The following is a 21,499-nucleotide window of genomic DNA, read 5'->3' as shown; positions in this document are numbered from 1 at the left end:
AGCGAAGCCTCTCTGCTATGGTAACCCTACCTCGAGTTAATCCGGCAAGAGATTCGGCGCCATCTTGTCAAAACTAAAGGGAAGTAACACTTAGTGGGAGAAAACACAAACATGGAGTAGTCCGCCCCTTTCTGTTTATTTATTTTTTCTCTCTGATTTTCTCCCAACTTAAAAGAGTAAAAAAAATATGTTAGCTTATAAAAAGATATGCGTGGATTCTTTCGGACCGCGTGAGTTTGATGGTCACTTTATACACGTGTGTCCGTCTGTTTGGTGGACGAGTCTACTCACTGTAGGCTGCACGTGAGAGCTAATCTCCCCGGGCTTTGTCTGCTCACCAGGACGAGGGTAAGCCCTAAGGCAGGAAGGGGATTGTGGGATTATCGGGATTAACAATACCGTACTCGCCTTACCGAGCACACGTCTCTGTGTTGGCACACATGTGAGCAGCATGCACGGTAAGTTGACCTTGAGGGAGAGAGTTAGGTTTAGACTGAAGGTTACACTGGAATGTATTCCTAGCTTCATGGGCTAGAAGATTTCATACGTTAACTTCTACTCGATTACCCCCGTTAGCTAAGGTTGTATACGGTAAAAGATCTTCACAATAGCATAATCATCACTTACCGACATGCCATGCCAGTACTCACTTCCACCTTACCATCAAAGACGACATCACTAGATCACTATCAATTTTTTAAATCAATATCCATTTTTACATCCCTGCGCATCAACCATTGACAATGAACATCCTTGGCTATCAACATACAAGACTATCAAAACAACATTCGGGACACTGTCAAAATCCAATCCGCTGTACTACCCTTTTTGACGTATGAAACATGTTTCAGATTCAAGATCTATCAAAATGCAAGTCACCATCAAACACAAAGCCCCATTCAACTACATACCGCAATTTTAACTCACACTGCTGTTAGAAATCTTGAACTACTACATTACTCTTTTAACGTCATCAGTTCTTGTATGTAGATCATGGACATTCGTCAGGGAGTCTCGTCTTGTGCTGCATCTATCATCTGGCAAAATTGCTGCATCTATTATCTGACAAAACTGCAGCACGTATCGTCTAACAAAACTGCTGCACGTATCGTCTAACAAAACTGCTGCACGTATCGTCTAACAAAACTGCTGCACGCATTATGTGATACAGCAGACGTCACCCGAATATTGAAAAAGATTTTAAAATCTTCCGCCCCAGCAGTCTTCCACAGTGCCATTACAATTCCCATTTTTTCAAGCGATCATTAACGGACCAATCACGATTGTCCGGCCATCAAGCCACGCAGCCAACCAAAATAAACGCAGTAATTGCCGAGGGGAGACGACTCCAGTCAACCTCCGGCTTCCGAACATCCGTTTTGTGTAGGGCAGGGATATAACTGCGTCATAACTAGAGTTTTTTTCTTCGAAAAATATTTTTTGTTAAATCGTACACAGCAGACATTGTATAATCCATAACAAGAAATCCTAAAACTAATTAATTATTCTAATTAAAATAACTAGTCTCAAACACCGTTGATTTTCTGAATAGATTATATATTCAAGTAGTGGAGAAAGAGAACGGCAATTGAGCAGGGGAGAGAATAACAGTAGACAAGTCTAAGTGGAAGAAAGTGGTGGTGTAGGGCAGGGGTCGGCAACCTTTTGAGACGGAAGAGCCAAAAGTTACAATTTACCAAATTTCCAAGTTTTTAAAGAGCCACTAACATTTTTATTTCAATATTATCATTTTGATAAGGAATATATATATATATATATATATATATATATATATATATATATATATATATATATATATATATATATATATATATAATTTAAAATAAATAGCTTTCAATATGAAATAAATTTATTCATATAAAAACACACATGTTTCGCAGAAAAAAAATTTAACGTATTTTATCTAGCTCTGCTAGAATAATAAAATCAGTAATCATACTATATAAGTTTAATTAATTTAATTGAATACTATTTACAATAGTTTGGCCTTGCATGCCGTTTAAAAAATTTGTTTAAACCTGGCTCATAACTTATAATTGTTTAAACCTGGCTCATAACTTTGTTCAGTTTCAAGCACGCCTCTATTACTTAGTTAGTTGGCTTCTATACTCTGTATTACATTCATGCAAGAAAACTCTTGCTCGCATGAATGTTGACCCGAAGATCGTCAGCACTACAAATGCCAACTTCTTCTTTACCTCACTGTGGCATCCTTGAAGACTATTCCATCCGTCAAATAAAATCGCCTCAACTCGCGGCATTTCTTTTAGAGCAGTCCACCTGTGCAGCGAAACGTGCTTGTTTTTCTGGACCTCCAAATCTTCTAACTTGCTCTTAATATATGTAAACTTACCACTCCACAAATGTTTGGTTTTCAAATCTATCAATTTCATTTGAAGCGAACCAGCATCAATTCCAAATAGCTCAAAGTTAATCTCATTTGTTTTTGTGTTGAGAGGATCTACTATGAATGCTTATTGTTTATGTTTATTATTATATAGTTCATTACCGAGTGTTGTAGAACAATATTTTTATGAGTTTTGAAAATAAATTAAAATAAGTATTAATATTTGTGAAGAGTTGAAGAGCCGCATCTCGACACCTAAAGAGCCGCATGCGGCTCGCGAGCCGCAGGTTGCCGACCCCTGGTGTAGGGTAAAGTTTGCATGGTCTGTAGAGACACAGGGATGGGTGGGTGGGTGGACAGACACACGGACGGACTGGCGAATGGGGTGGGGGTGGAATGAGGATAATATTGTAGTTTCGGTGAATTTGTTAATGAAAAGTGTATATATCGTGTCTGTATGTATCTAGGTTTTTCCATGTGTATGGCTTATGTCTCTGTGTGCGTATGTCTCTATGCCTGTTTGTGTCTCTCCATGTGTATGTCTCACTATGTGCATGTCTGTATATGTCTGTATTTGTCTTTTTATTTCTCAATGTGTTTGTCTAAATGCCTCGTTATTTGTATGTCTCTGTATGCGTATGTCTGTATTTATCGCTGTCCTTTTCTATGTGTTTGCCTGTGTTTTGTGTGTGTGGGTGTATGTGTGTGTATGTCTGTATGTTTGTGAGTGTATTGAACCTCTAGAACTACTAGACAAAACAAGATATTTAACTTCTGCTTTCCTCATACACAACGAGGCTAATGACGTAAGTAGCACTCTCTTGGCATCTCATTAGTACACATAATGATAGATAGTTAATTGATCTCCACTGCCGCATGGATGGATGCATCCACTAATCCACAGCGGATGGGAGATGAACGAATTATCTAATTACACGGGATCAAATCCCACTGGAGCTACGATGCGCTTTTTTTTCTAGAAACGGAAATCCCCGGTCCGCATCCCTGTCCTGTGTGACCCCGTGTTAATTAATTATCTGAGTCTGATTAGTAAATATTTTATTTTCTAAAAAATTAAAACGAGAGCTTACTTTGGATTTGAACCTGTACCAACTAGCCTCGCATGTCTCACCACGTGTGGAATATCATGGCAACAATTAAAAAGTAAAACCAAAAAAAAAAAAATTTCTTTCGTATATCAGGTTGTTCACAGATTTACCGAGAACCTTAATATATAGCCTGGTTGGTGTATTCTTGTCAAAACTGTTTGTATGTCTGTGACAATACAAACTTGTGTGTTTGTTTGTGTTCATCAGTATACAAACATTCTAGCCATCATGTCTTGATCTTTTGGTTTCTTAGGGTGCACATACTCTAGTTTGTATGCCTCTTGTTGTAAGGGTTTCTCAACCAATTTGTTTAGGAAATAAACCGGGAGTGACCTCCCCTAAACTTTCTCGAATATTCTTATATAACTTGGAATATAGACATGATTTTTAATTACTTAAACTTTTAAAAATAGAATAGAATCTCATAGACAAAAGAATTGCGCACCAAGCGAACGCCAAAACAAAATGTGCATAATAGTGCGCAATATTATTAGTACTTTATAAATTTACATGCGTTTTTGAGAAATCGGAAATATGGTAAATTAGTACTTCCGGTCAACGGAAATTACTCAAAATTTGACAGAAGGTAGAGAATTAGATCTTTTACTTACATGTGAAATTTCATTTATCTATCCTAAATAGTACTCAAGTTATAGGCTTTTGAAAAATTCAAAGTAGAAAAAGTACCACTTCCGGTTATCGGAAATCGCTCAAAAGTTGTTACGGATCTACGATTTTGATAAAATACTTATATATGAAATTTCATCAACCTAGCTGTAACGGTACTCAAGTTATTGTGTTTACACACAGACAGACACACACACACACACACACAGACATACGGACAAGATTGCAAAATTATGTTTTTCTGTATCAGTGAGGTGTAAAACGTCGAGATTTGTAAAAATCTCGATTTTTTTTTTGGACGATTACAAGACTTTCTCTATACTTCGTATATACGAGAAAGTAAAAATGGTAAGATTGCAAAACAATTTTAATATTTTTTCAAAATATTTAGGAAAAAAAGGTGTTATCAAGAACGTGACACATCAAATATATTTTGGACATAATATCTTGTCAGAATCTATATATAAAAATTCAAAATAACGCCGGTTGAAGATTTTGAAGATATAAAAACTCCAAGTCAATATTTATTGTCTAAATTCGAGTTGCTTTATAATAAAACATTTTGTTGTTTTTACTTTCTCGTATACGAAGTATAGAGGAAGTACTGTAATCGTGCAAATAATCGAATTCGAGATTTTGACAAATCTCAACCTTTTAATGGAGATCACTCCCGCTTTATTTTTTTAACTAGTAAAAATTGTTTTTATTCTAGACAGACACAAATCAGATTCTTCTTTTTGTTCTAGACAGACACAAATCAGATTCTTCTATTTGTTTCAGAACACATCCCCGTCAACGACCAGTGAGACAGTTTTTTTTTCCACCTGTCCGTCTGCTCCTAGTCAGTCAGGTAAGATGATTTTACAATTATCTTTTTTTTTGTCAGTCTGCTTGAACTCTTTGTGTCTGACTCTATTTCCCCTGCTTTATATACCAACATATCAATTAGTTTTAAAATTGGAAGTACAAACTAAAAAAAATATTCAATTTAAAAAAAAAAGAAAAAAAATGGCATTAAAGAACCACCATACTTATTTTTGTATTAAAATTAGACGACGGAACCGGCATCAATTTTGTATCAACTTGACACTAAAGGACGACCTTAGTTTTTGTTTGAAGTTAAATAAGACGCACGGGTCTTCATAGTTTTTGTATAAAACTGACACGAAAGGACCACTATAGTTTTTGTATAAAACTGACACGAAAGTACCACCATAGTTTTTGTATAAAACTGACACGAACGGGTCTCCATAGTTTTTGTATCCGTATGACACGAAAGGGTCACCATACATTCTGCATTAAAATGTTCCTTTCATAACCAGCATCTTAAGGGGAGCTCACCATGTGATTAAATTCAAAGCAAGGGGAGCTAATGCCCCAATTAACCGCCTTCGTATCATTAAAATAAACCGTATATAACAACGTCAGAGAACTACAAATCATTTAAATACGAAATTAATAGGCTAGCAGAGACGCTTGTATGTGCTATTTTTTTTCACATTTTTTTTTTGAAAGTTTGTCTCCAAATAATATTAGCCTGGGCAAAAACAAGTTTTTTCCCGCTGAGTTCTGCCCGTATAGTAAGAGGCTGTTCAATTAGAGACACGCTAGAAGCTTTGTCTCTTTAATCTTAATCCAGTTTCATCTCTTGGACCAGCAAAACAAGAGATCGATAACCCGTGGGGGGTAGGGCAGTGAACTGTGTGGGGGACAGGTTAGAGGCTCTGTATGGGGGTGGGTGGAGGGTAGACAGGAGCTGTCTAGGGTAGATGGAGACAGATCATGTTCTATAAGAATGGGGGGGGGGGGGGGGGGGTTCTGTGTGAAAAAAGGAAAAGAGGTTCTGTGAGGGGTCGAAGAAACTGTCTGAGGCTCTGTGTGGACAGGCCATGGGGCTCTGTACGGGGAAAAACAATAAGGGAAAGAATAAGAAGGTATCAAGGGAGACTACAATATAAACCATTAAGGGAAGTAATAATTAGGTTGAAGGAAGGTGTATACTAGCGATCCTTTCTTAGCTCAAGACTAATGTAGATAATAAAGTATATAACAAGCCTTTTGGTTTAGGGGAACTGACAATATGTTGTATTTATAGGTTCTTATGTATAGTTCAGTTAAATATAGTGGTCAGTAGAATGGTTTGGTCAGTAGAAAGGTGAGGTCAGTATAGAGGTGAGGTCACTAGAGTGGTGAGGTCAGTAGAGTGTTGAGGTCAGTAGAGTGGTGAGGTCAGTAGAGTGGTGAGGTCAGTAGAGTGGTGAGGTCAGTAGAGTGGTGAGGTCAGTAGAGTGGTGTGGTAGTGTGGTCAGTAGAATGGTGAGGTCAGTAGAATGGTGAGGTCAGTAGAGTGGTAAGGTCAGTAGAGTGGTGAGGTCAGTAGAGTGGTGAGGTCAGTAGAGTGGTGAGGTCAGTAGAGTGGTGAGGTCAGTAGAGTGGTGAGGTCAGTAGAGTGGTGAGGTCAGTAGAGTGGTGAGGTCAGTAGAGTGGTGAGGTCAGTAGAGTGGTCTGGTAGTGTGGTCAGTAGAGTGGTGAGGTCAGTAGAGTGGTCTGGTCAGTAGAGTGGTGAGGTCAGTAGAGTGGTGAGGTCAGTAGAGTGGTCTGGTAGTGTGGTCAGTAGAGTGGTGAGGTCAGTAGAGTGGTCTGGTCAGTAGAGTGGTGAGGTCAGTAGAGTGGTGAGGTCAGTAGAGTGGTGAGGTCAGTAGAGTGGTCTGGTAGTGTGGTCAGTAGAGTGGTGAGGTCAGTAGAGTGGTCTGGTCAGTAGAGTGGTGAGGTCAGTAGAGTGGTGAAGTCAGTAGAGTGGTCTGGTAGTGAGGTCAGTAGAGTGGTGAGGTCAGTAGAGTGGTCTGGTCAGTAGAGTGGTCGTGTAGTGTGGTCAGTAGAATGGTGAGGTCAGTAGAGTGGTGAGGTCAGTAGAATGGTGATGTCAGTAGAGTGGTGAGGTCAGTAGAATGGTGAGGTCAGTAGAGTGGTGAGGTCAGTAGAGTGGTGAGGTCAGTAGAGTGGTGAGGTCAGTAGAGTGGTCGTGTAGTGTGGTCAGTAGAGTGGTGAGGTCAGTAGAGTGGTCTGGTCAGTAGAGTGGTCGTGTAGTGTGGTCAGTAGAGTGAAAAAAAAAGTATAACAGCTTCAGACAAATATGATTCACATTATGAAAATAAACTCATGAAAATAAAACTAGAAAAAAAGGCGTGATAGAATTCTTCAAAGCCGAAGAGAATTCAGCGTGGGGAAAGTTTCCCTAAATTAGTTTCATTTACTATCGTAATTCGTTCTTGTACAGATACTAGAGAAAACCTTAGCTACGAACGAGCCAGTTTTGTATACGTGTAGTAGGGCCACCAGACAAGCTTGTGCTTCAAGACGTCGTTAGTTACAACTTGGGATTTGTGTTTTGGTAGCACAAATTTAAAACTAGCAACAGTTTAAAACTAGCAACAGTTTTAAACTAGCACCAATTTAAAACTAGCAACAGTTTTAAACTAGCACCAATTTAAAACTAGCACCAATTTTAAACTAGCACCAATTTAAAACTAGCACCAATTTAAAACTAGCACCAATTTTAAACTAACAACAGTTTAAAACTAGCACCAATTTAAAACTAGCACCAATTTTAAACTAGCAACAGTTTAAAACTAGCACCAATTTAAAACTAGCACCAATTTTAAACTAGCAACAGTTTAAAACTAGCACCAATTTAAAACTAGTAGCAATTTAAAATAGCGCAACTTTAAAACTAGCACAACTGTAAAACTAGCACAACTTTAAAACTAGCACAACTTTAAAACTAGCACCAATGTGAAACTAGCATCAATTTAAAATAGCCCCAGTTTAAATTTGGTACCTACACAAACTAGCATATTGTAAACAAGACCCTATTTAAAACGTAGGTATGCTGGGATCTTAACTCACATTGAATAAATAAAACAATAGTTCAGACAAGTAAACAAAATAGGTTGTCTATACGGAGGCTAGATTTTACTTTACAATTTTAACTATAAGAAACTCTTACATCAAAGTAAGTGTAAAATTCTAATTCCCGTTTTGTGTAATTCAAACATCCATTAATTAACTCCTTGCGTTGATTACAATAACCTAATCACTTGTCCTCATTCACAGCTAGTTGAATATTATCATTAATCTTTGATTACTTTACTCTAATTAGCATCTTAACGAGGCATTTATTATATATTGTAACTGTAGAGGTGTGTTCGAAATCTGTGACTTTAGTTATAAAAGACATTTCTTTTCTGTTGCAATACTGATTTTTTTAATATAATTTTTTTAATAACAGCTATCATAAACACCGCATGTTGCTAATCTGTTCTTGATGGATATGCTATCAGAGGGAAAATACAACATTGATACCCGATTACGTCCCTTTGAGTTTGTTGTCCTTTAAACAAGCACAAAATCCTATTCAATTGCCTAACAGATGTTTTAACCGTCTCAAACCCTTCGTGTTGGTTATCATTTGCTCTAACGTCGGACCACACCCTTACGACACATGATAGTGTCATTATCACACTGTCATACGAAGTATACTCTTACGTCATTTAGTGTCAAATGTCACCCAGAGGTATCTAAAAGAAATCGCGTGTCCACATTACCAACTGCTTGAGCGTACAGTAACTTTGTTTAAAACTTGCCAATTTAGGGCTGGTCTGTTGTTTGTTACAAACATTTTTTATTGTTGTTTTCTGTCTGATTGTCTCTAGCACTTGTCTCGTCCAAGTTATCACGGCAACACCATCACAGGCAATAGGAACAGCAACACTCTCACACAACACCATTACAGGCAATGGGAACACCCGCAAACAAAACCCTCACACAACAACCTCACACAACACCCTCACTTTACTGCAACACCCTTACACAACACCATCACAGGCGATGGGAACAGCAACACCTCACAGTCAATGGAAACAGCAACATCATTACTGCAACATCATTACAGCAACACCCTGATACATCACCCTCATAGCAACACCCTCACAGAAAACACCCTCACACAATCATACATCACCCTCATACATCACCCTCACACAACACCATCAGTGGCAATGGGCACAACAACACCCTCACAACAACACACTCACAACAACACCCTCACAACAACACACTCACAACAACACACTCACAGCAACACACTCACAACAACACACTCACAGCAACACACTCACAGCAACACGATCACAGCTACCCCCTCACAGTAACACCCTCACACAACACCCTCCAGCAAATGGCCACAACAACACCATCCCGTGATGTGAAACTGACTTCAAAATTTATATTCATTAATACAACGGCGTACTATCTCATGCTCCAAACACTGACAAGTGACATGGCTCACCCCGAGTCAATGAAATGATCTGACATGACATGACATACGTCACACAGCACTGACATTACCCACAACATGGCACTAACATGACCTCCCTCTGGCACTTGGCACTTACATGACCCGAGTTTTTGGAAGGTTCTCACACTTGGCATCCCAGAGTCCCCGGCTTGTTTTCTGATTGGCTGTCATACTTGACCCTTTCACCTTAATTAACAAAGTTGAAGGTCGTGTAAATTTAAATCCCGTATTTGTGTGGATTGCGCATGTCATAACAAACCAGAAACATCCTAATCTTCAGCCTCCCCTCCCCTAATTCCCACCCCTCCCTACCTCCCCCTCCCACCGCGTACATCGGTGTAGATTTACTCACCATCTTCAGCACGTGCAGGTGAAGACGCACATGTCTCGCGCTGTTGTAGGATTTTTTATTTCAGTTTATTCTTGTTTCACTTCTGCCCTTCCTCTCTCACACCTCTCTCACTCTCTCTCTCTCTCTCTCTCTCTATCCATTCATTTTTCTCTTCTTTTATTATTTCTATCATACACGCCCCCCACCCCCACTCTCCCTCTCTCTCTCTCTCTCGCTTTATTTGTACCTCTCAAACTGAGACTACCCCCCTTCTCTCTATATTAAATTTTATCTTTATCTTTGGTTTTCACTCTATTTTTCACTTTCTCATTTTTTTGTTCTCCACTCATTTCTCTTTCTCTTTACTTCTCTCTCTCTCTCCATCCCCCTCTCCCCCCTCTCCACTCTCTCTCCGTCCCCCATCCCCCTCTCCCCCCTCTCCACTCTCTCTCCGTCCCCCATCCCCCTCTCTCTACCTCCCCCTCCTCTCCCCCCCCTCCTCTCCCCCCCCCCCCTCTCTGTCTTTTTTGATAGGATTACGGAATATAATCGTTATGTGGATGTATTATCCAGAATTTTGTGACTTTCCTAACTAATGCTAGGTACCAATTAAAACTGATCTAAGCCAGCGTGTCTCAGCACTCAACTAAGAAATTCTCTAAACTCCTACCCTACACTATATCTTTACATCAGAACCCCAGTAGATAAATTTTCATTCCTGATTTCTATGGAAAAACAAAATTACCTCCCTTTAGCAAGGATTATGGGTATCTGATAATCTAATTTTATTATATAAGAAAGTCCAGCGCGCGAAGAGGTAGATGAAAGAAATTAGATTAAATATTTAATTTAATAATCAAATAACATAATGTTCACGTTGGGTTGGAAACAAATTAGAGTTAGACTTTCATAATCTGTTTGGCCAAGTTGGCCTCAGAAGTTGCGTCCCTTTGATCTCAACCTCATTGATGAATTCTCAGGTCTGATGTCTGAGTAAAAATCGATCGACGGAGGTCTCTTTGATGGGAAGGAGTAAAAAAAAAAATACCTCCCCTCAACCTCCTATTTTTCCATCTAGTCAATTTCATCCACATCTAAACCTGTTAGAATCTTGAGCTGGGTGTCTGAATTATCCGCCCTTTGAAATGTGGGGGCGCCTCGCCACATCAACACAGCTCAATCACCAAGTCAAGTGCTTCAACAGATTTGGAATTGTTACATCTGACCAGTCCAGCCTCCCATACTTTTTTTTTCTTTGGGGCGATCTAAAGACGGTTAACACGAGAGTATTGAAGAGATACATTTGGTTTGAAATCAAGAGAATAAAAAGTGTAATTAACCTCTATTATTACATTCCTTTTAAGCGGATATATATATATATATATATATATATATATATATATATATATATATATATATATATATATATATATATATATATATATATAGGTATTTCAAAATGGACATACACCAGAAATTGAATCAGCCTCATGGATCATATAAGCACTACCTACCCCAACACACAAGGGTTCTTGCACAATCAACACCCCACACAACTAAACTCCCCACAACCAGCGCCCTAAACAACACACTCCCACATCCAATGCCCCACATAACACGACCCCCTACACAACCTACACCCCACCTAACAAGCCTTCCCCTCCCACCTAATACATCAACACCCCACATGACTCCCCACCTCACACAACCCATTTCACCAAAATACCATGCCCCCCCCCCCCCCCCAATACGACTCAAACCAAGCATTGACTTCAATTTTCAAATCTTGCCCTACTGTAATTACATTTTTCTGTTCTCACCCCTCCCCCCTTCCCCTTCCCCACCCCGAATTCGATCCTGCACGCGCAGAACGCGATGACCCGCAATGACGTATTATTGAATTGATCCCCCCACCCCACACCCCACTCCTCTTAGAGTTCTACGGAGCGCAAAGGCTGTGTTTTCGATGCTAAAAATACTCCATATTCGCTTCACTATGGCGGAAGTAGGCACGGCATATTTATCTCGCTCTACCCCATCTCGCGAAAGTCCAAGTGCTTATTATTTAAGCTCGTCCCATCGCATCTCGCGAATGGCTTATTATTCCCGATAATGGCTAGGTTCCGGTCTTTTTAAATATATGTATTTAAAAAAAAAACTGCAGAAAAACAGTTATATTCTATGCGTAGAAATTATACCGTGAGCTATTGTTCAGGCGGAATGACAATTGAGTAACGGGACTTTCCATTGGCTGCGCCATGTTTGTTTATTCCACGCCAACGACAGCAACCTGAATGATGAGGTCAAAAATTTTGTGATTTCATTTCATTCAGTGGGTAAGGATAAGGTGTAATTTGTGAGTTAATGAGGGAAGGAGAGGGGAAGTGGGGAGGGTGGGGGGGGGCGCTGTTGATATAGAGAAGGCAGTCACGACATTTGTATAGTTGCTAATTAAGTTAACTGCTAATGATTGTGAAGATAATATATTCATGACATGGAAATTATTAAATATAATTTCGATATGCGTATTTTGAACTTTAAATTTCATCTTGGCGCTCCTCTATGTTACCACTAGTCTCACCTATGATACCTTGTCACTAGTGTCACCTATGTTACCGCTAGTCTCACCTATGATACCACTAGTCTCACCTATATTACCCCTTGTCTCACCTATGATACCATTATTATCACCTGCTACCACTAGTATCAGCTATATTGCCACTAGTCTCACCTATGTTACTGCTAGTCTCACCTGTGATACCAGTAGGCTCACCTGTGATACCGCTAGTATCAAGTGTTACCCTAGTCTCAGCCGTATTATCACTAGTGTCACCTATGTTACCACTAGTCTCGCTAATCTGACATCAGGTCTTTTATTCCCAAGGCTCCCATAATATCCCTACCACCACACCAAGACCCTCATACCACCCCCCCACCCCCCCCCCCACCCCCCACCACCACCACTTCTACTCCCCTCCTCCACACACTTATGTAAATTAGTTGGATTCTAAGTAGCAGTAACCGCATAAGGACACTTAAAATAACATGCAGTTCCTTATTTTTCACTAGTATTACCATACACGCTTATCTCCCTTTTATAGTTACCTCCCCTTAACCAAAATCATGTCGTTTTTTTTTTATTCTTTCTTCCTTACTTCAAAAAAAGTTGTCTTAATGAGCTAACTCGATGTTTCTGTCTGTGTGATGTTTACCCAAAACTCTACTTCACCCGATGGACGTGTGTAAGTTTCTACAAAGAAGTGCGCATAAAATTATAATGAGAGAACCACTTTTTGTGATCGTGTATCGACCTCAGACCTTTAATGTCCAGTTGTAAAAGAAATTGACGGCCATTAACCCTAGTTGACTCGTGTCCCGGCCCTGTAGTCAGCACATCAACCGTCACCGCCGTACCCAAGACGTCAATCAAAAGATGTTAATTAGTATATTTTTAACTCTCCTGCGACATATGGTGGGCTCTGATTGGTCAATAAAATCACGCGATTTTTTTTTTTTTTTTTTTTTTTTTTTTTTTTTGTGCATCATTGTCAAGGGAAGTAATACATGTCTTGTAGGTTGAGTGCATTAAATTTGATTGAAGATAGTTAATTGTAATTAATTCTGATTTTAATTAAAAGCGTATGGAGATCGAATAAATTGAAATATATTGAGTTGCAACCTTAAGACTGAAACCTTGACAGAGACATGGGCGTTGTTGTTTTTTACACAATAAAATTGTGTGCAGTGATTTTAAACAAAGGGTGATGACATGACAAGAAGTTAATGTCATGCTAGGGGTTATAAGAAGTGGGTTTGGGAGTGGGAGTGTAAGAGTGGGGTGTATACATGTTGGTGTGCAGGATTGGTGTACGACTGAGATCCATCTCAGTACATCATTACATGCATGACATTATAATTACAATATACCAGTTACACATATATTACAGTGGTTATTGGTACTGCCATTACTTTTATTACAGGTGTACGCATAATGAATATTATTAAGATATTATTTAATTATGGTGTTTGTATTGTTTATAACAATAGTGTTATAGTAGCTTATTATTATAATAAATTTTATTTTGCTTCAGTAGGCCTATAGCAAAAAGTGCAAAGAAAATTATTTGCACTGAAATTACCAAGCATTAACCCAAGTCTCTTACCACATAAACAGTACCACTTAATCGGCACCACATACTCTACCACCTAACTTGCTAATCCATACCATACCCCCAACCCCACCGAAACCTACCCTACCCTACCCTACCCCACCGAACCGAAACCCCATTAAACCCAACTCTCACCAAACTAAACCCAACCCCCCCCCCCCCCCCATACACACACACTGAACCCAACCATCACCATATTTGACTCCCTTCGAACCAAGCCCCCATCACAAACCTACCCCAACCGAACCCAAACCCCACCTAAAAACCCCACCTGACACCGTGACACTCAGTTTAATACAGTTTATAAAAAAAAATACCCAACTACTCACTCTCACACCCCACCTCCACACCCCCACCCCCTACTGCATGGCTGCACCATCTGCCAAAGACCAGCTGCCTAGGTTTGACACACAACATACCCGTACACCGTAGTGATCCCCCCCCTGGCCGCCCCACCCCGCCCCCTCTCTAAACCACCGGTACCATTAGGCAGCGGCCCCGGTCTATAAATCCAAGGGAGATAAGCACACGGTATAAAACGGTTTTACCCTAGGCGTGTCACAGCGAGAGATGAAATGCCACCTCTATCCAGGCGGGGTTGTCGGACTTAGCTAAATACATTCTAGCCTCCCCTTCCACGTTATTTTTTTTTTATATTTTGACAGACAAATGAGTAAAAATCTGGCACACGAATTCAAAACATGCCAGATTTTTTTTTCTTCTTCTCGCTCGTACTTAGCACTAAGTAATGAATTAAAATATTTCGTATGTAGTTCTGGAACACGCCGGCATTCCTGGGCAATTAAATTTTAATTTAGTTTTTAAAAACTTTAACACAATTTCGTGAGAGTTCTGTTAATACGAGTTTAAATTTATTTACCTTTTTATATTTTTTAAAGGCAATCCAAAAAAAAAGAATTAAAAAAAAGTAAACAAGATATCTGTCATTTTTTTTTTCTTCCGCTGAAAACACGAATGAAAACTTTTTGGAGTCGACAAGATTAGTATTCCCGTGTCTTTCCAGTCAATTATCCCTTTTTATAAAAACTGTTAAAATCCGCCATTTTGGTGTTCGTTTTAAAGGTTTTTCTTGAAATGGCGTTATGATATTTTTGATGTAGTTTAGCCGCTGCGCTCTGTTTGACTGTAACCATAATCTTAACCCTAGCCGTGACTTCACCAAAACTCATGATCCCACCTCCCCCACCCCCAACTATCAAGTAGATATTCTCTACAATACCGCCAAAGTTTTTATAATACCTCATTTTTTTTTCTAAAATATAAACGCGGAAAAAAATCTTTCTTTATAAAGATCCTCAAAACAAACATAAACAAAAAATGTTCAAGAAAATGTCTTCATTAGAAATATTCTTAAATATCTCCGTGTATATAATTAGACATCGCGTAGGTGAGGTGGGGGCGTAAGATTGGGGATGGCGTGTTTTTGCAACACACTTGCCTGACAGAGCTGGTTTAATTATAATTGTCCCGCAAATGTCACTATAACTGACTACATCATATACATTTTTAAATGTCACTTTTATAATAATGTTATAACTGCTTCGCGGCATTTTCTCTCCCTCTCCACCCCCCCCCCCCCCCCCACACACCTACTTCCTGTCCAATTCTAAAGACCCCAATCAAATAAAAGTTAATTTAAATAATTTGTAACCCCCCCCCCCCCTAGGCATGATTTCACCAGACTACCTAGGCAGTACATCATAAACTACTTGAGCGTGTTCATATTTTTTGCTCCGTGTTACCGTGGTTCACCCCACCCCCCACCCCCACCATCCTCACCCCCGCGCATCGTCCCAGCGCATCTCTACACGTCTCGTTACCTCGGTAAACAGCAATAAAAAATAAAACAACACTGGCTACAGCGGGGCGGCTCCCCCCGCCCTCGCCCCCCGCCCGCTTGCGGTGCCCCGCGATCCCCCAGTGTTTTTACAGCGCCCTCTGACCGCGAGGAGAGCGCCCCCTCTTTACGTTTCTGACACCCGAAGCAGGACCAAGTTTATTTTCGTTAGGGAAATTTACAAAAACGCGGGGCGCCCAATTAGCACTAAACGACTTACTGGGGAACTTCTCCTTGCTGGAGCAGGTACAATCTGTCGTCTGCTTCGTTGTGTGCTCGTGTTCTTTGAGCGGGAACCGTGTACCTGTGGAAATGGCTACTTTAGCCTGGCATACATATATATATATATATATATATATATATATATATATATATATATATATATATATATATATATATATATATATATATATATATATATATATATATATATATATATATATATATATATATATATATATACATACATATATATATATATATATATATATATATATATATATATATATATATACATATATATATATATATATATATATATATATATATATATATATATATATATATATATATATATATATATGATCTTCATACAAAGCACATTTAGTAAAATGTAAGTTCTATATGCCCATAATTCAATGAGTGCTGAAATTGCAACATACCCCTTTTAAGTGTCTTTTATGTTCGTGTCGTCGTGTATTTAAGTAGTGTTGCTTATTGAGACATTACAGTCGCTACTACTATGTATTACGTATTGAATTAGATCAATTCGACTCTACATCTAGGTGTCTAGGTTTAGATTTCTACTTCACAGTCTACACTACACCAAGCTAAAGTGACCCCCGTGCCCCACACAGTCTTGACTCGATCCCCGTACCCCAACACAGCATCATCTCGACCCCCGACCCCCACACACCATCAACTGGACCCCCGACCCCCAACACACCATCAACCCGACCCCCGACCCCCAACACAGCATCAACCCGACCCCCAACACACCATCAACCCGACCCCCGTGCCCCAACACAGCATCAACCCGACCCCCAACACAGCATCAACTCGACCCCCGACCCCCAACACAGCATCAACCCGACCCCCGACCCCCAACACATCTGGTCCAGTCAATAAAATCCTCTCTATTTGCTTTACCACCAACGACCACACTTGAATAGCTCGCCATCCACCCCCGACCTCCGACCCCCGACCCCCACCCCACCCCTTGTCGTACCCGCGCCTCGTTACACGCCATGCTCTGTTCCGCTCCGTGGCGGAACCCGAGCCGACAAAGCGTCATTATCCTCAAATCCGTCGCCGTACCAATCTCTCGTGTTTCACGCTCCGTCAACTCGCAAGAGGCGGGAGACTATAAAAAAAAGGGAGCTAAGAAAAGACTGGCGAATGGAGACATACAAAACAGTTCAAATTTTGTACATGAATTCACACTCCAGAGCGGCGTTTATTAAATCTTTACTGCTACATTCGAGTGTGGATGTAGCTCATAAAATTCTGAGATTCGCATCAGAGGCAATACAAGAAAATCTGTAACGTATTGAATAACAGACAAAATCAGTACAAATTTTGTACATGAATCCACACTACAGAGCTACATTAAATGTAGATATTGCTCAAAGATTTTAAGATTTGTATCTGAGGTAAGAAAAGAAAATCAATAACATCTTGAAAACAGTTTCACAAAGGCAATACCCACCAGCGAGTCTAACCGTCCTATTTTAATGAAATGTGAAGCAGCATGATATAATAGTCGAACAAGTGGTTTTTCAGGTATTTTACTTTAGTATTTTACATAAAATCTATGAGCTCCATCCCAGAGAACTTGTCTATCAGACGTGTCTGTGTCTACTCAGCCTAAATTAGTACCTGGCGAGTCGGGGAAAGCCAAGACGAATGTACAATGTGCACAGTGCTGACGACGCAATCTCTTCACTCTTCACATAATATAATCAGAGTAACTCTACTCCGCCTAGTTTTTGATGGTGCTGTTTACTTTACAGCAACATGTATTGTTTAAAATATGACCTAGGTCGTATACATTTGACTCAAGAAATGTAAACATAGTCAAATATTTATCTAATCACCTAAAAATATTAAGCCAAAAACGTTATTTACAATCCAATCATTAAAGTATTTTAATTCTTTATTTATAGGGTTAGTTCAATGAACTTCAGCCTCTCTTAAACCTGTTGAAAAATCTAAATCATTAGCCGTTCATTATAATATTTCAATGGATGTTTTCACGAGTTTGTTCATTGGACTCTATCTTGACTCTAAATTGTAGCCAAAATGTAAATCATTACCCAATCATTAAAATATTTCCATGTATTTTAAAATTTTTAAGAGCAAGTTCATTGAACTCTAGTTTGACTCTAAGCTAAAGTCAAATGACTTGAGACGTCATTCTAACTTGAGCACGCTAATAAACGCTCCTAATTATGTCATTAAGCGTATCTTTTTAATAGACCACAAACTACAGTAGTCGCTCCTGCCTCAGTGTCGGCTCCATTGTCAAGCGTATTCACGCTGTCCGCCATTACGGTGAACACTCCCACCGTCATTGAAAGATTGGCTTCCCCTTACTGCTATCAAATCAAATCATTGCTGAACATAATTTAGATGGCGCGGAATGAAAAAATGTTCCCGGGACTATGGAGCATGACTGCAAGTGGATTCTTGAAACCTTTGTGTTGGACCTTCATGAGACCGGTGTGTGGGACCTTCATGAGAGCGGTGTGTCTGACCTTCGTGAGACCGGTGTGTGGGACCTTCATGAGACCGGTGTGTGGGACCTTCATGAGAGCGGTGTGTCTGACCTTCGTGAGACCGGTGTGTGGGACCTTCATGAGACCGCCGTGGGACCGTCATGAGACCAATGTGTGGGACCTTCATGAGACTGGTGTGTGGGACCTACATGAGACCGTTGTGCGAGACCCTATGACAGATGGGCGACGCCGAACCTCAAACTTAAACGACTTAATAGACACTACTTCAGAGCCAAAAGGATTCAACAACATGATGATTTCCCGTGGATCTGGATCACAAAGACTTCCCCTCTAGACCAGACGTCAGCTATTGTGACTTCGACATGAATTCTTGTGGAACTGAAGAGTCGCCCCCCCCCCCCCCCCCCACCCGTACATGGCAGCTCGTGGGTCCTCGACATCGCGACATACCCACGGTGCTTTTGACGGCAGGTGAATGGACGAGTCTACTAGTCAGAGCTCTCTCAGTCTTTCAGTGATCATTGCTAAATGGCTGGCATAGAGAGGGGGGAGGGGGGGGGGGGCGTCATTTTTTTAAAAGTTGACGTCTGTCTGAAAGATAATGTTGGTGGATACATTGTATGGATATTCTATCTGCGTACATTATATGGATATTTTATCCGCATGCATTATACGCATGCAAGTAGAAACATATGCGGGATAAAGGAAGATAACTGTTAAATATCAACGGATGGATCATATTATGTAATATAAGGGGGGATAAGGAATTGTCGTATGTGAACGAGAGAGAGTGTATGTATGTGTGTGTATTGACTGCAACATACAGATGTATGTGGATAAAGTATAAGAGAGTATGGGAATACATAATGTGGACAAATATAGAAAAGATATAAAAACAGTTAATAGTCGTAGGTAATTAATATGTGTGATTGCTTGTACGTACATATAGTAAAAATTATGGATAAAAGATTAATTACTATACATAAACCTCATGTTAGGTTCTGTAGTGTATGAATGAATGTGGATGTAGCTTTGATAACGTTGAATACGACAGGATAAGACGTTGATGGAACTGTGGCGTACCTTATAATCTGAACTGTTTTAGTGGGGACGGAAAATGTTAAAATTTCATATTTGTGTTTGTATGTGTGTTTGTCTGTGTTTGTGTGTGTGTCAGTGTATCTATGTCCGTTTATGTATGTATGTGTGTGTATCTGTGTTCTATGTGTGAATATGGATGTGTGTATGTGTGCATATCCGTGTTTGCATGTGTGTCCCATGTTTGTATGTGTGTGTGTGTGTCTTTGTGTGCGCCCGTGTATGTATGTTTGTATGTCTGTGTGTGTAATTGTCTCCCATGTTTGGATATGTGTGTTTATGTGTGTGTATGTGTGTGTGTCTGTGTCCCAATTTGGTATGTGTGTGTATTTGTGTGTCCCATGTTTGTATGTGTGTGTATGTGTGTGTGTGTGTGTGTGTCATGTTTGTATGTGTGTGTGTCTGTATGTGGAACTGACATAACTAGGTACACGACTTCACGCTCCATAGGTATGTTCGGTGAAGCGTGAAGCTTACGGTTCCAGTCTGTCTGGTGGGGTGGGGCTGGCACCCCCTTGAAACCCCGGCCGCCCCGGCGTCGTCTGAATATTGACAGGTTCTTGACACCCATTGTACCCCCTCTCCTGGCCTGACGCATCCAGAACATTAATAGCAGCATCTTCAACCTACCGCTACTTGACTTACCGGCTGTCATTACTGCAGTCATTAGCTACTTGAAAAAAAAAGTGAACAATTAAAAACTCGAATTAATTATCTGCATTTCAATAAGCTATGATTAATAAAATAATTTGATTTAAACGTCTTTTTTTGTGTGTAAATATTATGACACTTGAAAAAAATAATCACCTGTTGGAAGATAACGTACAAAACATATTAATTAAGCCCCTTCCTCCCCTCCCCACCCCATATATTTACGTCAGGCTACTTGACTAGTGTCAACAGAAGAGGAGCCCGTAAATGGCGGAGTGGGCAACACGTGAAAGAATTAATTTGGTTCTTTTATGTAACGTTACTTACAGCTTGCAATCAATTGCTTCGTTTTCAATACCTCGCGATATTTACAGATTTTAATAATCAAACATTAATTGAAGTTTTTGTCAGAAACAGCGAACATTAATAATTCTAATGAACACGTGTCAAATTTAGGCCGCCATCTTTTTTATCAAACTATTTACAAATCATGCCTTCAATGTATCATAATCAATGGGCATCAAAATATAACAAAACTCAGGCCGCCAATCTATAACAACCTAAGGCAGTCAACGTATAACATTCAAGTGCCCTCAAACTGTAACAATCTAAGGTAGTCAATCTCTAACATTCTAGGACCGTTAATCTCTAACAATCTAAGGTAGTCAATCTATAACATTCTAGGACTGTTAATCTCTAACATTCAAGGACCGTAAACGTACAGTAATCAAGCTATAGTCGACTCTACAGCTTGATATCAAACATTTATTCAAGTTGTCCTTAGTCCTATACCTCACACTCCAACCACTGGACCACCTCTATACCAGGCGTCCATCACATACATACATCCAACATCCGACCAGCAGTACTACTGGGTGTCCAACAACTCAACATCCTCAAACATTGGGATCAACATCATCCCACAACAGTTGGGAGTACAACAACCAACATCATCCCACAACAATCGATAGTCCAACAACCAACATCATCCCACAACAATTGTGAGTACAACAATCAACATCATCCCACAATAGTTGTGAGTACAACAACCAACATCATCCCATAACAATTGGGAGTACAACAACCAACATCATCCCACGACAATTGGAAGTCCAACAACCAACATCATCCCTCAACAATCGATAGTACAACAACCAACATCATCCCACAACAATTGGGAGTACAACAACCAAC

General features: G+C 39.8%; 1 protein-coding gene across 1 annotated transcript in view; it reads left to right on the top strand.

Annotated features, from left to right (window-relative positions):
- Window positions 1-21,499, top strand: part of LOC131931648 (frizzled-5-like) — a 103,460-nt gene that overhangs the window by 20,615 nt on the left and 61,346 nt on the right. Inside the window, exon 3 of the mRNA XM_059288479.1 lies at window positions 4,885-4,954. The gene's annotated coding sequence lies outside the window, so the exon portion shown is untranslated. The remainder of the gene's footprint in view (window positions 1-4,884; window positions 4,955-21,499) is intronic.

This window comes from Physella acuta, unplaced genomic scaffold (assembly GCF_028476545.2).
Source record: "Physella acuta isolate Inbredline_101_S28 unplaced genomic scaffold, ASM2847654v3 ptg001998l, whole genome shotgun sequence".
Classification (NCBI taxonomy): Eukaryota; Metazoa; Mollusca; class Gastropoda; family Physidae; genus Physella; species Physella acuta.
This window is presented reverse-complemented; position numbering and strand designations above follow the sequence as displayed.